A 25,120-nucleotide genomic window follows, 5' to 3' on the forward strand; every position below is an offset into this window, starting at 1 on the left:
GTTATCCTTATTTCTAAATGAAAAGAGGCATCAAGTTCAGATTTTTTTTCCTTGGATGAAAACAGCAGAAAATGTTCTGTTCTGAAGGAGAAGCTTCAACTACCTTCCTCCTATCTTTGCCTTGTCTCCAGCCCTTGTGTTTCAATGCCATCTTGCAAACTGCTCTGTGCAGAAAGCTTTTCAATGCAACTCTGCCATTGATGGATCCCAATATAGCTTGATAGCTGTAGTGTGATGATTTTATTAAGAATTTATTACGATGTGGACCGTAGTGGCATGGAAAACCCTTGACTCTGATAGCTTCTTTTAGTAAGACTTGCATTAAAAAAAATAGGAAGACATTCCTCCTTGCTTCTCCAAACACTCACGGAGGTGAGGAAGAGGTGAAAAATACAGATTGACTCTTTGATAGACTCTGTTTAGGAATGCTGGCTTGTCTAGTTAAGAATTAAACCCAGAATGTGGAACAGAGCAGAGAACGAGAGCACAAAGATTTAACCAGGGAGCGGGAAAGCACACAAATCAACAAGACTTAACCTTACAAAGAGTAGATCCTCCTGCACTATATAAAGATCAGTGCAACTAGTAAGATAGAATTCACCGCAGTTATCAAGATGTATAATTTAATAATAATAATAATAATAATAATAATAATAATAATAATTGGAAGATCTGCAAAAATATCATTTGCCTGTAAGCAAAAACTGGTGGGATCATAAAATAGAGAAAGTCATAGAAAATGATAAAATTAGACTGCTCTGGGACTTCAGAATTCAAACAGACAAGCACCTGCAACATAACACCCCAGACTTAACAATTGTCGATAAGAAAGACAAAAAGTCTGGATAGTGGACGTGACAGTGCCTGGAGACAGCAGAATAGACGAGAAAGAACTGGAGAAGATAACAAAATACAAAGACCTACAAATAGAAATAGAAAGACTGTGGCAAAAGCAAGCAAGGGTAGTACCAATAGTCATAGGCGCCTTGGGTGCAATCCCAAAACAACTGGAGCACCACTTGAACACCATTGGCATTGACAAATTCGCTATTAGTCAATTGCAAAAGGCGGCCTTACTAGGAACTGCTTCCATCCTGCGACGATATCTGTAATACCATCAAACATCCACATCTGCCTATCCCAGGTCCTGGGTAAGGACTCGATAGGTAGACAAAATGCCAAATCCAATCTGAACATCTGGCTGACTGTGTGATGATTAATAATAATAATAATAATAATAATAATAATAATATCAAGAAATACCACTTAGAAACAAGGAAGATCAAGGAAGCACTGGAAATAATAAAGCAACAAATAACAGCTATAGCCAGGAAAATCAGTAGATATGAAGCTCGAATTGCAAACTATAGGCAGAACCTCCAATTTCAATCCAATCAGAAACGTTTCTACCAATCCATCAATGGAGAAACTGCAAGGAATCAGTCAGTACCTGACAAGGAAGAAACAGTGCAATTCTGGAAGCAGATATGGGATAACCCAAAGAAATACAACAAGGATGCAGCTTGGTTAAAAGAAGTGGATGCAAATAAAACAGAAGTTGAAATGAAAGAACTAGTAATAACAACAAAAATGGTAGAAAAAAGAGCAAAGAAAATCAAAAATTGGTCAGCACCAGGTGAAGATGAACTGCATGGGTTTTGGTTGAAACATCTAACTGTTATACACCCACTCATTGCCAAGCAATTCAACAATATACTACAAGGAGGAGAAATTGAAAAGTGGCTAACAACTGGGAAAACCTACCTAATAATGAAAAATCCAACAAGAGGGGCAACACCAGGTAACTACAGGCCAATTACCTGCTTACCAACAACTTTCAAATTACTAACTGGTGTGGTAGCTGATGCAGTACAACAGCATCTAGTTGAAAACAATCTCTTTCCACCTGAGCAGAAAGGAAACCGCCCCAATAGCAGAGGAACAAAAGATCAACTCCTAATAGACAAAATGATCTTGGAAAACTGCAAGAGAAGGAAGACCAACCTGAATGTGGCATGGATTGACTACAAAAAGGCATTTGACTCTCTGCCACATGATTGGATAATCAAGTGCCTAGAAATAACAGGAGTAAGTAGAAACATCAGAAAATTTGTGCAAAAATCGATGGCACAATGGAAGACACAGTTGCAGATCAATGGTGAAAAGCTGGGAGAGGTTAATATCAAGAGAGGAATATTTCAAGGAGATTCATTATCACCATTACTATTTGTTATTGCACTGTTTCCTCTGTCAACAATACTGAATAACTCAGGACATGGCTATCAAACATCAAAAACATCTGCCAGACTATCCCACCTCCTTTATATGGATGATCTGAAGCTGTATGGAAAAACATCATCTGAAATAGAATCGCTGCTCAACACTGTCCGTATATATAGCCAAGATATTGTAATGGAGTTTGGCTTGGACAAATGTGCCACACTTACTATCAAACAAGGAAAAATAGTGAAAACTGAAGGAATCAAGATGCCCCACGAAAATAACATTAAGAGTCTGGATGAGGAAGAGTACTACAAATACTTGGGTATCCTTCAAGCTGACAACATCAAGCACACTGAAGTCAAGAAAAAGATTAGAGGTGAATACATCAAGAGAGTGAAGAAGATCTTAAAGTCCAAACTCAATGGAGGAAATACCATAAAGGCAATCAACACCTGGGCAATCCCAGTCATTAGGTACACAGCTGGAATAGTGGACTGGACTCAAGCAGAACTAAAAGCAATGGATAGGCAGACCAGAAAAATAATGACAATGAATCATGCCCTTCATCCACGCAGTGACATTGATAGACTTTATCTACCAAGGCAAATAGGTGGGCGTGGAATGCTACAAGTACATCAGATGGTTGAAGAAGAAAAAATGGCTTTGGAAGAATATCTGAAGAACAATGATGAAGATGCACTGAAATTAGTATATCAGGAAGGCTTACTAACTACTGGAGAGACCAAACTGGCCTACAAGAAAGACCAAATGAAGAACAGAATAGAGGCATGGGAAGACAAAGCACTACATGGCCAATACATGAAAAAAATAGCTGGGAAAGCAGATAATAATAAACCTGGCAATGGCTAAGAGCAGGAAAATTGAAGAAAGAGACCGAGGGACTAATTCTGGCTGCACAAGACCAAGCCTTAAGGACAAATGCATACAAAGTCAAAATTGAGAAGACAGCAACAGACAGTAAGTGCCGCCTATGCAAAGAAGCTGAAGAAACAGTGGACCACTTGGTAAGCTGTTGCAAGAAGATTGCACAGACTGACTACAAGCAGCGGCATGACAAAGTAGCAACAATGGTGCATTGGAAGATCTGCAAAAAATATCATTTGCCTGTAAGCAAAAACTGGTGGGATCATAAAATAGAGAAAGTCATAGAAAATGATAAAATTAAACTGCTCTGGGACTTCAGAATTCAAACAGACAAGCACCTGCAACATAACACCCCAGACTTAACAATTGTCGATAAGAAAGACAAAAAAGTCTGGATAGTGGACGTGGCAGTGCCTGGAGACAGCAGAATAGAAGAGAAAGAACTGGAGAAGATAACAAAATACAAAGACCTACAAATAGAAATAGAAAGACTGTGGCAAAAGCAAGCAAGGGTAGTACCAATAGTCATAGGCTCCTTGGGTGCAATCCCAAAACAACTGGAGCACCACTTGAACACCATTGGCATTGACAAATTCGCTATTAGTCAATTGCAAAAGGCGGCCTTATTAGGAACTGCTTCCATCCTGCGACGATACCTGTAATACCATCAAACATCCACATCTGCCTATCCCAGGTCCTGGGTAAGGACTCGATAGGTAGACAAAATGCCAAATCCAGTCTGAACATCTGTCTGACTGTGCGATGATCCATAATAATAATAATAATAATAATAATAATAAAGTTGGAAGGGACCTTGGAGGTCATTAAGTCCAACCCCCTGCTCAGGCAGGAAACCCTATACTATTTCAGACGAATGGCTGTCCAGTCTCTTCTTAAAAACTTCCAGTGTTGGAGCATTCACCGCTTCTGGGGACAGGTTGTTCCACTGGTTAATTGTTCTAACTGTCAGGAAGTTTCTCCTTAGTTCTAGGTTGCTTCTCTCCTTGATTAGTTTCCATCCGTTGCTTCTTGTCCTGCCTTCAGGCACCTTGGAGAATAGCTTGACTCCCTCTTCTTTGGGGCAGCCCCTGAGATCTTGGAAGACTGCTATCATGTCCCCCCTCATCCTTCTTTTCATTAAACTAGACATACCCAATTCCAGCAGCCATTCCTTATATGTTTTAGCCTCCAGTCCCCTAATCATCTTTGTTGCTCTTCTCTGTACTCTTTCTAGAGTCTCAACATCTTTTTTACATCGTGGTGACCAAAATTGGACGCAGTATTCCAAGTGTGGCCTTACCAAGGCATTGTAAAGTGGTATTTAATAGTCTTCTGGTCTACCCAGTAACTCTAACTGCCACTTTCCAACCACAATTCAGATTAGTGGACTGAAAACCAGCTGCAAAAAAAAAAAAAAAAAATGGTAAAAGAGATAGAAAATACATTTTAAAAAAATTAGAACGGAATAAAAGGAGCTGGGAAGGGGTGCAAGAAATAAGAAGAGAGGTGAATCTCTAACACAACTTCCCATTATTTGATTTATTGTGTACACTTGATGGAAGGAATATAAACTTAAAAAGCAAAACATAATAAAATAAATCTGCGGCATTGTTTACCTGCTTTTCCTTCCAAAGTCAATCATTCCCCACCAATAGAAATATTGGGTTAATTTGTCACTTGAAAAATGGTTCAATAAGATCTGGTTTCTTGCTGTGCTTGAGAAAGCCTATTATAAAATCCACATGCTTAAAAAACAAAGTAGGAAATCATGGCTTTTATTGGGACGGGCGGGATTTTATTTGTTGTGTAAATGGCAAAAAAGAAGACCTATTAGGATATATGGAAAATTTAAACTCAGATGGCCTCATATAAGAATATAGAAAATGATTCAGATAGTAGATAGTGTAAAATGATATAATAATCTCAGACTTTACAGTTGTTGATGAGAAAGACAAAAAAGTTTGGATAGATAGTGGACACTGCAACATCTGGAGACAATAGAACAACCTGCCTCCAGAAGCGGTGAATGCTCCAACACTGGAAGTTTTTAAGAAAAGACTGGACAGCCATTTGTCCGAAATGGTGTAGGGTTTCCTGCCTGAGCAGGGGGTTGGACTAGATGACCTCCAAGGTCCCTTCCAACTTTACTACTATTATTATTATATAATAAAAGAGAAGAGAAAGAACTGGAGAAAATCACAAAATACAAAGACCTGCAGAGCCTGAACATCTGTGTCTACGGAGATTCTCAAACATCCAGGTCATCGTTGTCCCCAAGGAAAGGGCAAATGAACTTTCTTGATTCAATGCGACTGAAGACTTTTCTTGGATGAGAAGCTAAATGTTTTCAAGGAAAAAAAAAAACAATTCCTTTCATGTTATTAAATGACAAAGCCATCCTAGAAGCGATAGCAAATGAAGAAGACGCATCTCTAGTGAACAGCTCTTTATTGTGCTTTTAGTCAAAACCCCAACAACGAGCAAAGGCACACAGGCCTCCTTTTATACGTCCCAAATCCCCGGACATAATGGCAACATCTCTAGGCACTTTCACGCCTTGTGCATGCACGCTAGGCCGGCGCCACTCAATCTGGTCCCGGGCAGCTTCTGCAATTGCCCGGGAACCTTGCAGTGTCCCGAGCCTGCATTTGCAGGCTCGGGACCTAACACCACTTATCCCAGTTCCTTGGGAAAGACTTGAGAGGTAGACAAAAATGCCAAATCCAGTCTAAACATCTGGCTGGCTGTGCAACCAACCATAATAATAATTGTGTACTTCAAAGCAAAACAAAAAAAGAACAATACTCTTTCCCCAACTTGTTAATTTAACTATGGCTAGCATTCTCAAAATTCTAGCCAAATTTTGACCACCCTTTGAAAGATCTAAGCCACAGAGATGGTGAATCCAGAGTAGGAAATCAGCATTAGGGGCATTTAGCTGGGGAAGGAGAAAAATCTATCTATGTCAGTGTTTCTCAACCTTGAAAATTTTAAGGCATGTGGACTTCAACTCCCAGAATTCCACAGCCAGCATTGCTGGCTGTGGAATTCTGGGAGTTGAAGTCCACATGCCTTAAAATTGTCAAGGTTGAGAAACACTGATCTATGTGGTTGCTGTCAGTCCTGCCTAAACTTGAATCTTTAAGCAAGAACAATCCGTGTCTCCATTTATTAAGAAAGATATAATTTACTAAAGATTAAGTGGATTACATTAAAGCAAAGCCAGAACTGAAGTTTGCACACCAAATCCCTAAGTGTAACTTTTCCTCTTCCAGGCACTTCCCATTGCTGGTCCCCCCGCCCCCATCGTCCAACCAATTTCAAAGAAGATGTTTTTGAAATGGCCCCATGAGTGTAGTAGACCAGTGGTTCTTAACCTCTTTAACGCCGCGACCCCCAACCCGTCGTAAGTCGAGGACTACTCAACCGGTCATAAGTCGAGGACTACTCAACTGGTGCAGCACCGTTTGCAGAATGGGACTTTTGGCAGGCTCAGCAGGGCAGAGACAGCCTGGACAATTCCTATTGGCTTTTGAAAGCCAATAGAATTAGACTCTATTCAAGAGAGTCTATTCTATTGGCTTTCAAAAGCCAATAGAATAAAAGGGAGTAGCACAGCTAAGGAAAAGGGGAAAAAAATGGCGGACTGCATTGTTTGGCGACCCCCATGAAATGGTCGTTCGACCCCAAATGGGGTCCCCACAGGTTGAGAACCACTGTAGTAGACTGTCATGGGGCTGCATTCTTCTCCCAGGAAAACGACCTTGAGGCGCCATCTCTGAGAGGCATACTAATTTCCCTTACTTTCACTTTCCCCCCAAGCCTTCCTTCTCCTCCTCAGCCTCTGCCCCCTCGGATTCATGGCAAACTGATACCCAATGATCACAGAGCAGGCGTGTGAGGTGACCGTTCTGACAGTCGCTAGGAGTTGTAAACAAGGATGGTGCATAATCAATCAGTCAATCAATCTAGAAAGAATACAGAGAAGAGCAACAAAGATGATTAGAGGACTGGAGGCTCTAATCTCAGGGGCTGCCCCAAAGAAGAGGGAGTCAAGCTATTTTCCAAAGTGCCTGAAGGCAGGACAAGAAGCAACAGATGGAAACGAACCAAGGAGAGAAGCAACCTAGAACTAAGGAGAAACTTCCTGACAGAACAATTAACCAGTGGAACAACCTGCCTCCAGAAGCAGTGAATGCTCCAACGCTGGAAGTTTTTAAGAAGAGACTGGACAGCCATTTGTCCGAAATGGTATAGAGTTTCCTGCATGAGCAGGGGGTTGGACTAGATGACATCCAAGGTACCTTCCAACTTTATTACTACTACTACTACTACTACTACTACTACTACTACTACTACTACTACTATTATCATCATCATCATCAAAGAAAATTCCCACCCTGGAGCTGCCTCATTCAAAAGTTTTTGACTTCCAACCATTACATGTTGGTCAACCATACATTTTTTATAAACACAAAGGTGCGTTTTACAAAGACACATCTTTAGCCCCGCCTCCCCTAGGTACACCCAACAAAATGCTAAACCTGTTGAGTGGAAGGCTGATTAATTCTTTTGGTGGGGAAGGTGTTGCACCAGCCTAGTTTGGTTGGTCAGTCTATTGCAGTGTTTCTCAAACTTGGCAACTTTAAGATGCGTGGACTTCAATTCCCAGAATTCCCCAGCCAACTGGCTTCCCCATTAGGTTTGCTTGTTGGAAGGTCAGAAACAGTGATCACATAACCACAGGACACAGAAACTGTCCTAAATACATGCCAGTTGTCAAGTGTCTGGATTTTAATCACATGACCAAGGGGATGCTGAACAACAGTTGTATGTGTGAAAAACAATCATAAATCATTTTTTTCCAGTGCTGTTGTAACTTTGAGTGGTCACTTTACTCCGAACAGCTTACATCCTGTGACGAGACCTCTAACACCATCAAACACCCACACCTGCCTGTCCCAGGTTCTTGGGAAGAATTTGATACATCATCAGTCTGAAAGAGGGTGGAGTTTGCTGGCTGTTTATATACAGTAGCTTACCTTGACTGGTAGTGTCCTGCCAGATAAACCACACTAAAGGAGACAATTAAAAACCTAGGAAGGAAACAAAAAAAAACTAGAACACACCCCTTCCAGCAGCCAATATTCAGAAAAGCAGGGATTAACACTGGACAAACAATCAGATGAAAACAATATTCCTATCAAGGAACTATCAAAAAGGAAAACATGCCACCACCAAAACTGGGAAGGCAAACCATTGTATATAAACAGCCAGCGAACCCCACACTCCTTTGCACTGATGTTTCCTAGACGGGTAATGAAACATTCACAGGCAAACATCCAAGCTCAGAGAGCACCAAGACTCCACAACATTAAGCTACTGATATAGAGAAGAAAAACAGGAAGGAAGGAAGGAAGGAAGGAAGGAAGGAAGGAAGGAAGGGAGGGAGGGAGGGAGGGAGGGAGGGAGGGAGGAAGGAAGGAAGGAAGGAAGGAAGGAAGGAAGGAAGGAAGGAAGGAAGGAAGGAAATGAAACAGGCTACAAAAACTATTATAGGGATTTCAGATTACAATAGTAGATTTTTGTTTTACTGTGTTTACAGGCTATTCCAGTCATGAACTACTCTGTATATCTCAGATTCTAAAGAGTTGGAAACAATTCAGTACAAAGAAAACAAGCTAATAATGTGACACAATCTCCATTCAGCGGCAGGACCATTCATCAATAGAACCCCCCAAAAATAGCTACTTCTAATAGAAAGAACAAGATCATAGACTTCAAAGCCTGACCAAATCATCAAGTTTTAACGGTCCTTATAAATGTCTGGAGGGAAAGAGACACGGAGCGATGTGTGACTCATGGCCTAAGAGGCTTTGAGAAAAAAGATTCTCAGCCCAAATTATAACCAATTCCAATATATCCCCACAGAGAAAAGTAGCTGTATGTCACGCCTTATTTTCAATCAGAGTAAAGTCTGCCAAGTCAAAAGGGGCATCAATTCTATCACTACAAAAAAAATGATGCAACAGAGCAATTTGTCTTTAAGAGGCTGCTTGTTGTATCTCTGAATGAGTAGCTGCCCCAGGGTATGCCTCCTTCCAATCAGAAAGGGCAGCTCTCCCAGTTTCTATAACTGAGTGAGGTCTGGGCAGTTAGTGACTCATGCAGATATCAGCAGATCCTCAGAGGAGGCTGCTCATCGTGACTCTGCGTGAGTTGCCAAATGAAGGTTGTCTTCTCCTAATTAGCCTCTTTGATGAAGAGTTTGATAATTCTGCCATAACTTTGGCTGGGATGCAACAGAAACATTCAGCGTATCTCTCCGGAGATGAGGGCACATCAGTGTAATTTGGAAAAGAGAACGCTGCTGGAGCGGTTACTCTGTTTGAGGCAGAATTAATGCAGAATGGTTCCAACTTCTAAATGATTTTGATATTTGGGCCAGAAGAAGCTAAACCTCCGTTCTCCCCGATCAGGGTTTTTCTACCTCAAAAATTTTAAGATGCAGGGATTTCAACGGCCAGAATTCTGGGAATTGAAGTCGAGGCATCTTATAGTTGTTAAGGTTGAGAAACATTGTCCCTGATCAACTGTGATTTACTGCCACATCCTTCCAATTTGACAGATAATCTCACATTGTGATTACTCTTCAGCCAAAGATAGCTAGCTAGCTAGATAAATAGATAGATAGATAGATAGATAGATAGATAGATAGATAGATAGATAGATAGATAGATATGGAGACAGAGATAGAGATAGAGATAGATAGAAATAGATAGATACAGAGACAGAGATAGAGAGAGAGAGAGAGAGAGAGAGAGAGATAGACAGATAGAGATAGAGATAGAGAGAGACAGAGACAGAGACAGAGACAGAGACAGACAAGTAGGTAGGTGAGTAGGTAGAATTATCCTTCAGGTTGAGCTCAGTGGGGTGATTCCAAGGCTGTGAGATTTCCTTGTGGTCTCCTATTCAGATAATACCAGGCCCGGTCTACATCTCAGCTCAGATAAAGTTGGCCAAGATAAGTGCTGTATAATCAGAATAAATGGAAAGAATGTTTTAAAAAGAAGATAAGAAAGACAAAAGAGGGTTTTTGAAGATTTTTAAAACCAGTGTTAATATATTCAACATTCTCCCCCATGGAAAGGTCATGATTCTAACTATATATATTTTAATAAGCCCAGAATTTAACTGTGCATAAATAAGTTCCAGCAATGCAAAGAAAGGGCGAAGGGACAAAAAGATAAAAAAAAGATATGATAGATTCTCCTTCCGTAATAGTCCGTGCATAATCCAGAAATCAAAACATAGCAGTTATTTCGTCCTTCACTTACTGATTCCAGCCCTAAAAGAAAAGCAAAATAATTTCTTTCTCTTCTGTCTAAAGGCCGAATCAGATATTTGAACAGGGCTCTCCTATTACCCTCTCTCCTACTGTCCTGTTACTTAACAGAGGGATAGAATAAAGATCACAAAAAGGGATAGTAGCACCTTAGTAAGGTTACACTTGGAATATTATATCCAGTTTTGGTCGCCACAGTGTAAAAAAGATGTTGAGACTCGAGAAAGAGTGCAGAGAAAAGCAACTAAGATGATCAGGGGACTGGAGGCTAAAACATATAAGGAACGGTTGTTGGAATTGGGCATGTCTAGTTTAATGAAGAGAAGGACGAGGGGGGACATGATAGCAGTCTTCCAATATCTCAGGGGCTGCCACAAAGAAGAGGGAATCAAATATTTTCCAAGGCGCCTGAAGGCAGGACAAGAAATAACAGATGGAAACTAATCAAGGAGAGAAGCAACCTAGAACTAAGGAGAAACTTCCTGACAGAACAATTAACCAGTGGAACAACCTGCCTCCAGAGGCTGTGAGTGCTCCAACACTGGAGGTTTTTAAAAAGAGACCGAACAGCCATTTGTCTGGAATGGTGTAGGGTCTCCTATCTGAGCAGGGGGTTGGACTAGAAGACCTCCAAGGTCCCTTCCAACTCTATTATTCTGTTCTTTGGTGCTTTGATTAAGTGCTGCTTAATCTTTAGGCTAAATTTTCCCAATTACTTCAATTATTGAAAACCAGGGCCTGAGTTCTGCATTTTTTTCCCCTCCCTGCTCATCACTTTTCCTTTTGTGCTATATCTGGAGAAGTGCTCCAAAAATTTCAAGATGGCAACCAGGACTGGCCAATCAAAATCTTGCCTAGAATAATGATACAAAGAGGTGGGGCTTTAACTGAGTAGTCACCAATTTGCATATCTGGATTGTACCCTACAGTCATCCTTGATTTTGAGAAAGTATAAGGAAGGAGGGGGGGAGGGAAAGAAGGGAGGAAGCTTCTTGGGACAGGAAACTCATAAAAAAATCTCTCTTTTTTTCTATAAAATAAGTTTAGCCTTTTGGGGGGCAGTGGAAGAATGAGGTTGAATACTACTTCAGAAAGCAAACTCTTCACCTCTTTTAGGACTTGATTTCCAGAACTACATCAACACTCGGACATATGCCTGTTTTTCTCAGAAGTTGCATAGCTACATATCATAAATGAACCTGGTTAGGATTAAGCAGCAATTTGGTTCCGTAATTCCAGCCAGCACTTCTCCTGAGAAGCAACAGTTCACATACAGCTTTCAAGTAAGCTTATTATTGCTCTACATATTTAATCCCAAACCCCCAATAATTTATAGCCACAAATCCTCAGAACATTTGAAAGGGGCCCTGCGCATTATGCATTCCATGCATACATACACAACACGGGAAGCAGCATAAAAATCAGCCCAGGATAACATTAACCAGGCTTACTAAGTTGTGGGAAAGCAACTGCCAGGACCTGAGTGAAAGGCATTGTGTGAACATGGTAAGGCCACACTTGGAATATTGCATCCAGTTTTGGTCACCATGATGTAAAAAAGATGTTGAGTCTCTAGAAAGAGTACAGAGAAGGGCAATAAAGATGATCAGGGGACTGGAGGCTAAAACATATAAGGAACGGTTGCGAGAATTGGGTATGTCTAGTTTAACGAAGAGAAGGACAAGGGGGGACATGATAGCAGTATTCCAATATCTCAGGGGCTGCCATAAAGAAGAGGGAATTAAGCTATTTTCCAAAGCACCTGAAGGCAGGACAAGAAGCAACGGGTGGAAACTAATCAAGGAGAGAAGCAACCTAGAACTAAGGAGAAACTTCCTGACAGTGAGAACAATTAATCAGTGGAACAGCTTGCCTCCAGAAGCAGTAAATGCTCCAACACTGGAAGTTTTTAAGAAGAGACTGGACAGCCATTTGTCCGAAATGGTGTAGGGTTTCCTGCCCGAGCAGGGGGTTGGACTAGATGACCTCCAAGGTCCCTTCCAACTTTACTACTATTACTATTACATAAACTGAAAGCCAGCTTAAACACCCAGGTACAATTTTTTAGGTGAAAAAAAATGTGAGAAATGTATTAATTTTTTTTTTAAAAAAATTAAATTTATAGGGCGCCATCCCATTATCCAAGGTGACTAGCCAAGCAATTCCTTCTCCTATGACAGGCTTGTCAATCAACTCTTCCTTCCAGCTTGTCTGCACCGACTTTTCTAGGAAGGCCTAGAAAATTTGATGTTTCTGAACACAATACAAGTACTGCAAGGCCAAAATATTTACTTCCAAATGTTAATGAGAAACAGCGATGCTGAAACAATTGCTGCTGATTCCTGGTTTCTTTGAACAGCAGGCAGTCAAGCTTGTCTAAGCCTTCACTCAAAACTAGCCAGTCTCTTTTGCCCCTCTCTCTAGTCTTCCTGTGATTGCAAGGTTCCCCCTTTAAAGATCAACGGGGATTGTCCTTGGGCCCATCAAGTTTTGCACAATGCATCTTAATGTAGGATGCTGCCTAGTGACAATGGCACATCAGAAATCGGAAAAATGGAGCCCACAATAACCTTTAGATGATAAACTCAATTCTAGGAACGTGGGGCTACTTTTCAGCAAAGCAGACAGGTTTTAGAACATATAATCATTGGTTTGGAAGGTCTTCTAGTCCAATCCACCTGGCAGGACGGTGGATTGGCAGGAATCAAGGCAGGAATCTCATATCATCTCAAACAAATGGTTTTCCAGTCTATTTTTGAAAACCTCCAGTGATGGAGCGCAGGAAGCAAGCTATGATGTTACCTACTTTGAGTGATGAAATGTCTGCAAGAAACAACCAAGAGATCAGCAAGGACCCCTCATTTCAATCCCTGAGCTAGCAATATTTTACTTTATTGGCAAGCTAATTCATTGATTGATTGCTCTCAGTGCCAGTGTCAACCTAGGTCCTTCGTTGTCCGGAGCGAAGAAAGCAAGAATGCAGGAACATAGGGCAAGTCAGGTAGTTTATTAAATGCCTAACAAACAAAGTCAGCACTGGGAGTGGTTTGCTCCCAGTGCTCTTTATAATGATACCACGCCCAAACCCCCACCCTCCACCTACAAGCTACCATCCGCCCAGCTGCCCTAATAAAGCTCGAAACATTGGTTTCCCCACCCGGGGTTTTGCAGTGGCACAGATATGGCAGTTTTTTACATAAGTCTCTATGTCCGGTTTCATTGGGGCCACCAAAATTGCCATCTGATATGATGTAGGGTTTTTAGAAAACCGAAATGCCCAGCTTGCTTGACGTCATGACGTTTCTCCTTACTTCTAGGTTGGATCTGTCTCTCTGACAAGCTTCCACCAGTTACTTCTTGTCCTGCCCTCTGGGGCTTTGGAGAACAAGTCAATCCCCTCTTTTCTGTGACACCCGCTCAAGTACTGGAAGACTGTTATCATGTCCCCCCCCCCAATCCTGTAAGAGCTATCTTCACTTCTTGGACAGAGCAATATTTTGAACTTGGTCAACTCAGAGTCCTGAAGTCAGGTATTGAACGGGGGATGAGAAGAATACGTTTTTTAAAAATCCAAAAAAAACCCACAAGACATTGCTATTTTTCCCCTCCAAGGAAAAATAAACACCCATCCAGGTTAGTAAAATGATCTCTCTCTCTCTCTCTCTCTCTCTCTCTCTCTCTCTCTCTCTCCCCCTCTCTCTCTCCCTCCCTCTCTCTCTCTCTCTCCCTCCCTCCCTCCCTCTATCTCTCTCTCTCCCTCCCTCCCTCTCTCTCTCTCCCTCCCTCTCTCTCTCTCCCACCCTCCCTCCCTCTCTCTCTCTCCCTCCCTCCCTCCCTCCCTCTCTCCCTCTCCACGGTCCTGAAACCTATTTCTCTCCATCTTAGAGGAGTTAGTTAGAAACTCCCAAAAGATCTCCAAAAGGACTTGAAAACGTGTGCAGCTCTCCCACATCAAACGATGGGGATTTTTCTGTGGGACCTGAGAACTTCATTGACCCCTTATGGAAATCAGCATGAGTGTTGGGATCATGAGGGTATTTACCATACCTCTGTTCCTATATGCTAACACACACACACACACACACACACACACACACACACACACACGTACGCACGCACTCTGATCTTTGGACGCTGCCATATCATGACTGAGTTCTCTTTCTGCTTTCTTATTCTTTCTCCCCCTCTGCCTCACTCTTTCTTCATTCCCACCTCTTTCTCTCTTCCCTTTACCTCTTTTCTCTGAAAATAAGCTTTTGAGAGGGGCTCTTAAGTTATCTGCACTTAAAGACCCCAGGACGGCCTTTTTTTAAAAAAATAATTTCACACCTACATACATACATCTCTCCAGCACCTCAAGGGTAAAAGCTGTGGAGGGACTTGCAGAAATTAAAAATCAGACAGGGAAATTTGATTAAGGGCTGATGGGAAGCCTCCAGAGGTGCAGAAGAATTCGGATTGAAATGAAACAAATCTGGTTGAATAACGCGCCAAGGGGAGGGGCTACTATCAAATAGCCAGCCCCAAACGACCAAGGAACATCAGATAAAAGGGGCACCCAGCCTCGCTGAGTTTTGGGAAGCTAATTGCTGATTTTTCAAAAGGGAATCCCTGCCACACAGAGAAGAGAGATGTAGCCCTTACTTCCCTCAGTGGCGATGCGATGCGTCCCTCCCCCAGCGCCCTGAAGCATCAATTTTTAAAAGCCTCCGAGGATTACAGGAGGCGTCCTGAAGAGAAAGGGAATGGCACAGATGGAGGGCAATTGCAACCAGGAGCTCAAACTCCGACTGAAGATGAGGCCAGAGGTGTCGCACCAATGGCAAAAAGAACATTGTGCCAATCATTTTTCTCTCCAGACAGCCTTCAGACAACCGACGCCATTAAAAAGAATCCAACACGGCTTAAAAATAAAACAAAATTATTGGGAGACTCCGGAGAGTCTCCCTTTAGAGAGAACAATTAACCAGTGGAACAACCTGCCTCCAGAAACGGTGAATGCTCCAACACTGGAAGTTTTAAAGAAGACACTGGACAGCTATTTGCCTGAATTGGTGTAGGGTTTCCTGCCTGAGCAGGGGGTTGGAATAGATGACCTCCAAGGTCCCTTCCAACTTTATTATTATTATTATTATTATTATTATTATTATTATTATTTTAGAAGACACAACACAAAAGGAAAAGGGAACGAGGAGGGAGGACGAGGAGAACAAAGCAATATGGGGCACGTCCTACTAGCAACGGGGGTGATGTTCAAAACAGAATCCTTTCCATCCCATCCGACTGTGGAATAAACTGACATAGCTCTATCCAGCCAGCTTTGGACTCAGGTCTGAAAAAGAGCGAAGGACAGCCAAACCCATGAAATAAAGGATGGATCTTTCTCCTACTGTTGCTACTTTATATAATGAGGACTCACGTGTATTCCCTTAGTGGGATCTGATCTGCTTAGCGAAGCATTTAAAGGAGTGTAAGCTATGGAGTATTGCAAATATTTACTGCAATAAACCACAGCCTATTATGAATAAAGATGGCAAAGGATCCAGGAAGTGAAAAAGGACACTTGCTCCAATACGATCCAGCTCATGCATTAAAATGGGCTGAGAAAAACCTGATTATGATCCCACCAGTGGGTTCAGCTCACCTTGGCTTGGGCCCCAGTGTGAGTTTTCCCTTCCAAGATACAATATTTCCCTCCCCCCCCCCACACTTTCATCAGAAAGCAGTGAAGATCTACCATCTAGCAGGTTATGAAAGCAAAATATTTTGCTTTTTGCTTTTTTTTTAAAGAAATGGATATTTTTATTGTTATATTTACTATTTTAAAGCACTACTGGAGTTTTTTTTTTTTTTTTACGTTACTTGGATGATTTTATATATTTAAGGCTTTGGCCCAGCTTTGCTCAGTCCTTAGTCTCTTTCAGCTCATTTAAAAAAAAAAAAAAGAACCAGGCAGAAGAAGAAAAAATAGAAAAAAAAAAAAATAAGAATTCCACTTACTGAGGGTAAAGCAATGCAAGCACGATGAACTCATGTCTGAATGGGCCTTGCGGAAGACAGCACAGATGGCATGGATGCTGGCAGCTGATTTTGGTGCCTGCCTGAAAAGCTTTCTCTCAAACTGGACTCTTTGAATTGTTTCAGTGGGATTTTTGGATAACTGTGTGTACACCTCATATCCAAAAAAAGCTACTTTTTTTTTTCACAAAACTGTTCACCAATTTTGTTAAGAGTAGAATAACGAGGATGCTTTTCTGAAAAGCCAATGGCTTTTGAGATACATATTGGTTATATCAATTAGCATACATTGATATAAATGGGTTTAACTCAGCCTTTATCCATCTCACCTCAAATTAATCAAACTTAACAGAGATAACTCATATTCAGGGTTTGCTCTCTTGCCAAGAAATGGGTGAGGGATTGCTAGATTCATTTTCCCAGGAAAAAGGTGAATTGCATTCAATGGGATTCATTTCTGCTAAGGATTGCAAAGATAAACCCAATTCTTCTCAGTAGGTTTTAGCAAGTTTAAATAAAATGAATCTCTCTTAACATCAGTATTTGAAAGTTTATTAAAATACAGATCCCAATGTTGTAAGTGGGACTCGCTTTCAAAGAAATCTGCTTTCTGTACTTTTGTGCACAAAAGGAAAACACACCTGCTTTTTATAAAGAGACAATATTGAATTTAATTTGCAATCCTATCAAACAAATCTCATCCAACTTACTGAGTCTGATAGAACAAATGTTAAGACTTTCCACTGAAATCTTTTTTTCCCCTCTCTCCACCTACAATATAAGAGATTATTTCATTCTTTCAAGATTGTAGCCAAACAAGCAGGGCAGGCCCCATTTCAGATGCAGATTTGAAATATTTTATTTGATTTCACTGGCATTGGCTCCCTAGTCAATTACTCACAGAATGCAGCCTAAGACAGTTCTCCTCCCTTAAATTGTGGCTGTTTTTGCAACAACTCTTTCAAATGGCTGAGCTTCCAAGCATCTTTTTACCCTTAAGACAAGAACATGCAACAGGATAAACTCTGCCCAGGTGTGCATTTTCCAGGCTTTGCTAACTGAACTCTACAGCTTTCAACACATGCTGTACACAAAGAGTCACACAAACATTTTCTTCTGATAAACACAGTGGAAGGAGGGCAGGCAGGCAATGTTCTAGGTGGCAGCCCCAAAAGGTTTGCATGTAAGACAGCATCATAGAATAAACCCCCTCTCTTTGATAAAATCACCCATTAATTCATAGCTGAGTGGCAGTATTGTTAAGGGTTAGAGTCCAAAGACTGTAAAAAAAATAATCCACTGGAAAAAAATCTCAGAGTTTGATCAAAATTATCAACAACATTTAGCTTGCCAGAACAACCTTGCTCAGTTGCCAAGCAGCCAATTTGTAAGATTTCATAGAGAATTCAGGGCAAATGACTAAATGTGCCAGCAGAAACCCAGAAGCAAAGTCTCAGATTTCATATACAAAATCTTCATATCAAACATGCAAATGACTAGCAAAAACACACCCAACAACAGGACTGAGAATCAAGAGTTGCATTTTTAAAAGACAAGGGATACATAACATTTCTTTTTCTAAACCAAAGCATTGGATGTGAAAGAGAAGTTCTTCTTAAAGCCAAATTCAAAACACAAGGCGGAAAAAGTTTAAACTTCAACAGTTTTTTTTTAAAGGCACAGAGTACATAAATTAAAATAATTTAACAAATTACAACTGTACACACTTCTAGTGAATTTTAAAATATTGCAGTGGGATTCCTAATATTATTATTCTCGATCACTTCACAGGCATGGTTCTGCAGTCAGAGATTTGAATATGAAAAATATAATAAAAATATAGCCCTTCATAGAATGACGGGTTTTACGTGCAAATTATTGATCTAGCTCAAAATGATCTCTAAGCCATTAAAATGATCTGTTTAAAATGAACGGTAAAGAGAATGCTTGATTTAGGATTCAAAAGAAAGAGAAACCAGGACGAACTGTTTTTTTAAAAAATGCAGCCCCTGTTTCAGATCAGACACTTTCAAAAGCAAGCAAAAAGAATCAGGCAACAGTGCAGATTTACTCAGAAATGAGTTAAATGAGATTTCTAGTGAAGTTTGCATAGGATCAATCTGGAAATTAAGTCTTTTGTTGCCTTGAAATGGGGATGGAAGGAAGGGGCATATAAGATATTTTAAGAAAAAAAATTAATGTAGTGCTATAGTATATTCTTTTCATTGTCTTTAAGTCCAGCCCTGGAATTTTAATTTTTGAGCATTTATACATTCAAAGATTTTGAACATATATTTTAAAATGGGATGTGCTGGGTTAAATGTGAAAATGGGAGAAAGTAGAAAGCTGCCCTTTTTTCAAAGCTGGCCTTTGAAATTAGACTTTATGCTAGAATCCAAGTTATATTGCTTTGAGATTCCATGCTAAAACCCATTTGACATTTAAAAGCCCCACCATCGCAGGAGGGGATTTATTACTCCAGACAAATTATCCGTAAATTATTTGAAGTTACAGCACTGGGCACACTTTCCTGAGTATAAAAATCTGTGTTAATCCAAGGGTCCCTTGGTCTTTAGCTGTGAGACAGCAAATCAAGATAAAACAGAAAATGAAACATATCCACCAGTTTTCTGGATTAGCCTTAATAAGAAATATTTCCCTGGATCAAAAGAGCAACCTATGGACTTCAATGGGACTTATTCTCCTGATATCTATCCATCACCAAAAGCATGCGGGTAGTAGGCGTTACACAGATCCTACACGGTCTCTAGAATCGCCCAAACCGTCGTTAAACGATGCTTAAATTCCCAGCGGGGGGGGGGAACGTCCTGAAGGTTTGAAAGGTCCTGCAGGCCTAAAATTAAGCGTATTAATTCTACCAAGCCGTTTAAAGAGGCGATTCCCACTCCTTTCCCCTTTGAAAGCGACCCTTTAATAGCTGCGTCCCCTTGTTGGGAAGGGGAGGTAGAAGGGGAGGCTGGCAGAGCGGAAGCCAATAACTCCCCCCCCTCCTTCCTCTTAAAAGTGCCCAAAAATAAAAAATAAAATAAAATCGAGTGAACAATCCGTATCTGCCTGGGGATTCCCACTCGGAAAGTTGTTGTAGCCTGGAGAGAGGAAAAAAAAGGGTTGATGTTTGTGCAGGTAAGCAAAAAAGAAAGGAAGGAAGGAAGGAAGGAAGGAAGGAAGGGGAAGGGAAGGGAAGGGAAGGAAGGAAGGAAGGAAGGAAGGAAGGAAGGAAGGAAGGAAGGAAGGAAGGAAGGAAGGAAGGAAGGAAGGAAGGAAGGAAGGAAGGAAGGAAGGAAGGATCACCTGCGCAAAGCAGGCAGGAAGGTGTAGAGTGGAAGGGACATCCATAAAGCTAAATTTTATTTGTCTTTGGCTGGCGAGGTTAAAAAAAAAAGACAAGCTCGGTTCACCAAGGACGCGTGAGAAGGGACGAAATGAAGCCAAACCCGGGTCACTTGATCCCGGGAAACCCAGTAAAGGCACAGCGCAATCCCGGGCCGGCTGCAAACAAACTTCGTTTCGTCTTTTCCCCCCCCCCCCCTTCCAAGCATTTCTTCTTTTTTTTTTTTCTTTTTCTTTTTAAAGCGAGAGATCCCGGGAACAACTCGCGGGCCAAGCCGGGGCGAGATTACTTACCTGGGATGAAAAAGAGAGTTTTAAAAGGGGCGATTGAAAGGAAGCAGCAACCGCTGCGCAAAATCTGAGCTGTTGCTCTTTTTTTTTTTGCAATTTATGTAAGCAATTAGCTGGAAAGCGGGAGGGGGGGAGACGGGAATGGGGGGGGATCGTCCTCGCAAGTGGATCTTTTAAATCCTACGGTTTTTTTTAGGGGGGGAGGGAAGAGAGGGATCTCCAATCTTAGGGGAAGGAAAAAAAAGTGGGGAGAACATCAGAAGAAACCTCCAAATCTCCAGCAATAAATCAAGGAGACCGAAGAAGAGATATTTTAACGGGCGGGGGGGGGGAACGTACCAATCAGTCGCGCCTTTCTAGCAAAGGGGGGGGAAAACCCCTAAATAAAGCCAAATTTAAAAACTCTGGCCGAGCTTCAGGGGGCCTTGCGCGAAGTAGGTCGAGTTGGGAACTCGGGCGGGTGAGCCACGGAGCGAGCGAGCGAGCGGCCTTCCCTCCCGCTTCCAGGGCCCCCTTTTGTGGCCTAGAAAGTTGCTGAGGATTTGGATTAATTATTCCTGCTCTTGGAAATATTTTGCTGGCTTTCCCCTCCCCTGCCGCACCGCAAAGAACACACACACACACACACACACACACACACACAGGGAGAGGGGGAGAGAGGGAGAGAGGGAGAGAGAGAGGGAGAGGGGGAGGGGAGGGGAGGGAGAAGGAGGGAGGGAGGGAGGGAGAGAGAGAGAAAAAGAGAAAGAGAGAGAGAGAAAGAAAGAGAGAGAGATGGAAGCTTCTTTCAAGTTCAAAAGCAGATTTCCGTCCCAATTGGTCTGGGACGGGCGGGGGGGGTCGTCTGTTTGCAAGGACAGGGGTGGAGGGAGAGGTCTAAGCTCCTGTCCCACCCGCCCACCCCCCCCATCCCGCCACGATCCAGCTCATTCAAGCCCCCGAGTCAAGGCTTGTTCAGGACGTCTGCCGAAAACCACAATACAAGACTGTCAGTTCAACGCCGGCTAAGCACTTTCCAGGAGTCTTCCCCCCCCCCCGCCACAAAGCGGAGCCGGAGTGCGTGGTGGGAGAAAGGAGAAGGAAAAGGCAAGCCTTTGAACTCACGAGGGGGTCTTCCCTCCCCCCTCCCTAATTTATTTTTCCTGCTTTAGAGAGAGCACCCTGCATCCAGCTTTGGTCGCCGCGATGTAAAAGAAAAGTTGTTGAGACTCTAGAAAGAATACAGAGAAGAGCAATAGAGATGATCAGGGGAATGGAGGCTAAAACATATTAGAAATGGTTGCTGGAATTGGGTATGTCTAGTCTAATGAAGAGAAGGACGAGGGGGGACACGCTAGCAGTCTTCCAGTACTTAAAGTACTGCCACAATGGGGGGGGGGGGTGTCAACCTATTCTCCAAAGAGGGAGGGAGGGAGGGAAGGCAGGACAAGAAGCAACGGATGGAAACTAATCAAGGAGAGAAGCAACCTAGAACTAAGGAGAAATTTCCTGACAGTGAGAACAATTAATCAGTGGAACGACCTGCCTCCAGAAGTTGTGGGTGCTCCAACGCTGGAAGTTTTAAAGAAGGGACTGGACAACCATTTGTCTGAAATGGTATAGGAGGGTTTCCTGCCTGAGCAGGGGGGTTGGACTAGAAGACCTCCAAGGTCCCTTCCAACTCTGCCATTCTGTCATTCTATCATCCTAATTGAGAGATAGTGTTCTGTGTGAGCTGGAAGCCGGCGGTCCTGCGCTGCGGAACCCGCTTGGAAGTAGCGAACGCCTCCAGCTCATTTCACTCAAGTTACCTAAAACCAAAAGGATTTTATTATTATTATTATTTACATTTAAGAGGAGGCCGGGCGCGACTCTTTGTCCGAGAAACCGCGAGACCCGGTTGAGGTCCGTAGGAGAGGCGCAGGGGCGTCTACTCGTAAGTAAGCAGAGCTTCTCAGGATTCCCCCCCCCCATTCACCTCCCCCTGCCCTATTGGGCTCAAGGGGGGCTTGCTTCCGAGTAGACCTATTGCAAATAACGGTAGCAGCTTCTAAATTTAAGCAAGAACATTTGCAGGGAACTAGCAGGTCTGGCGTGGCACAACTGCAGGCCACTTTAGCTGACTGTGTTCAGCAGGTCAGCGGTTCAAATCTCACCGGCTCAAGGTTGACTCAGCCTTCCATCCTTCCGAGGTAGGTAAAATGAGGACCCAGATTGTTGGGGGCAATGTAAATATACATTGCTTACTGGTGTACACCGCTTAGAGAGTGCTTGCACTTAAAGCGGTATATAAGTCTCATAAATAAACCGTCCAAGCAATAGTGCGATGAAAATTATAGCATACAATATCACGGGTCATAGGACTATAAGGTGCTCCCCAACACATTCCTGGGCACCCATCAAGTTCCCAGCCGGGGGGGGGGGGTTGCCGCGCAAGCCTCCTTTAACCCCGGCCCTCCTTTCCAAATCCGGGGCATCCCCTCCCCTAATCAGAAACTACAAGCGGGCGCCCCTCCCCCAGGTAAAAGAGGACTTACCTGTTTGCGTTCAGTTGCGCCCGCTGTTTCCTTCGGCCGCTTCCAGGACAGCTGGCCAGACCGCAGCCGGTGGAAGTTTCCAAAAACACACACAAAAAAGGGGGTGGGCGGGTTTCAACACACCGAGAGACACCCCCCCCCATTCCCAAACTCCCCATCTCCCTTTTGGAAGGGGGGGGAGAGGGAGGGGATTCCCGGAAAACAGGGAGAAACGGGGGGGGGGAAACCTTATCTCTTCCTTCGTTTTGATCAGCTCCGAACGTTTCCCAAGGTCTATTTTTACGCGAGGGGGAGGGAGGGACCCTCACACGCGGGCGCTGTACCCCAAGTTGTCTTGCACCCACACGAAACGGCGCGGCCAGGGCTGGGGATCGGAAAGAAGCCCCCCCCCCTTTTTTTAAAAAATGCTTTTTTTTTTGCTTGGCTGAGCTGCACAAAGGAGGATGGGGCGCCGGGGGGGGGGAAAGAAGTGAAGGGGCAAAGGGAAAAGTTCTCCCCCCCCTCTTTTCTCTCTAAGCGTAGGCACATTTTCTCACAGATTATTGGGGAGGGGGGCAGAGAGAGAGAGAGAGAGAGAGAGAGAGATCGGAAGGGAGGCGGCTCTTCGCTCGCCTCCCGGCTCTTTCACGCCCCCCCCTCCCAACCTCCTCCCGCGGGTTCCCCCCCCCCGCTTGCTAAAGCCCTCAACGTGTGTCGCAAACCAAGCAGACCCTTTTCTTCTCCAAAGAGATGAAGGTCGCGATCTGCTTCTTCCAGCCAACGCCGCCCCCGCCCCTCCCGTTCCAAAAGCGGGGGAGGGGGGAGAAAAAGGGGAGGGGGGGCTATGGATACAGGCAGGGCTGCGTGTGTAGGTATTCCCAACACGGCCTTGCCCCTCTCCCGCGGCCCGGAGAGAGAGAGAGAGGAGGGGGGGGGTCTGAAAGAGAAACGAAACACTAAAGGAATCCCCCCTCCTCTCTCTCTCTCTCTCTCTCTCTCTCTCTCTCTCTCTCTCTCTCTCTCTCTCTCTCTCTCTCTCTCTCTCTTTGAAAAAAGAGAACCACCATCAAAGGAAGCCGAATCCCACCCCACTGTGCTTTTGGGGGAGGGGCGAGGGGGGGTCCTGGAAAAGTTTCAAGTTCAAGAACTTGCCAGAGGCGCCTCGGGGTCAGGGGAAGAGACTGCGCGTCGGGACGCCTCCCGTTTGCCCCGAATAGATGGGAAGGAAGAGGGAGGGTGGGGAAGAAATAATGAAAATATTGCCGAAGCTCTCCGGGCTCCTTCGAGGGGGCAGGTTCAAGGCCATTTTTTTTCCCGGCCACACAACAGCGGCTGGTGGTGGCTTTCTGCTGACGGGGTGGTGGGGACCGTCTTAGCCACTGTGTACACACACACACACACACACACACACACACACACACACACACACACACCGGGCTTCTCCTCGGAGCCCCGGCCACAGCCTCCAGGCGCCGCTCCCTGATATGCCCCTGCTATTAATAAGGACAAGGCTCCGTTAGCCCAGCCGTCGAGCAATTAAAAGGAGGAAAGGGGGGACCCTCTTCCCCAGCTTCCCGGAGGCCACCGGGATGAGCTGGGGTTGTGATGGAGCCCAAGCTGAAAGGACTGAGCTGAGCCGGGAAGAGAAAGAAGGAAAGGGAAGGGAAGGCTAAAGGAATGGAAGGGAAGGCTAAAGGAAGGGAAGGAAAGGCTAAAGAAAAGGAAGGGAAGGGGAAGAAGGGAAGGGAAGGGGAAGAAGGGAAGGAAAGGAAAGGCTAAAGGAAGGGAAGGAAAGGAGAGGAAAGGCTAAAGGAAGGGAAGGGAAAGAAGGGAAGGGAAGGGAAGGCTAAAGGAATGGAAGGGAAGGGAAGGAAAGGAGAGGAAAGGCTAAAGGAAGGGAAGGGAAGGGGAAGAAGGGAAGGGGAGGAGAGGAAAGGCTAAAGGAAGGGAAGGAAAGGCTAAAGGAAAGGAAGGGAAGGGGAAGAAGGGAAGGGGAGGAGAGGAAATGCTAAAGGAAGGGAAGGGAAGGGGAAGAAGGGAAGGGAAGGGGAAGAAGGGAAGGGAAGGAGAGGAAAGGCTAAAGGAAGGGAAGGAAAGGCTAAAGGAAGGGAAGGGAAGGGGAAGAAGGGAAGGGAAGGGAAGGGAAGGGGAAGAAGGGAAGGAAAGGAGAGGAAAGGCTAAAGGAAGGGAAGGAAAGGCTAAAGGAAAGGAAGGGAAGGGGAAGAAGGGAAGGGGAGGAGAGGAAATGCTAAAGGAAGGGAAGGGAAGGGGAAAAGGGAAGGGAAGGGAAGGAAAGGCTAAAGGAAAGGAAGGGAAGGGGAAGAAGGGAAGGGGAGGAGAGGAAATGCTAAAGGAAGGGAAGGGAAGGGGAAGAAGGGAATGGAAGGGGAAGAAGGGAAGGAAAGGAGAGGAAAGGCTAAAGGAAGGGAAGGAAAGGCTAAAGGAAAGGAAGGGAAGGGGAAGAAGGGAAGGGAAGGAGAGGAAAGGCTAAAGGAAGGGAAGGAAAGGC

This window comes from Crotalus tigris, unplaced genomic scaffold (assembly GCF_016545835.1).
Source record: "Crotalus tigris isolate CLP2741 ecotype Arizona unplaced genomic scaffold, ASM1654583v1 scf7180000017543.2237141, whole genome shotgun sequence".
In the NCBI taxonomy this organism is placed as follows: domain Eukaryota; kingdom Metazoa; phylum Chordata; class Lepidosauria; order Squamata; family Viperidae; genus Crotalus; species Crotalus tigris.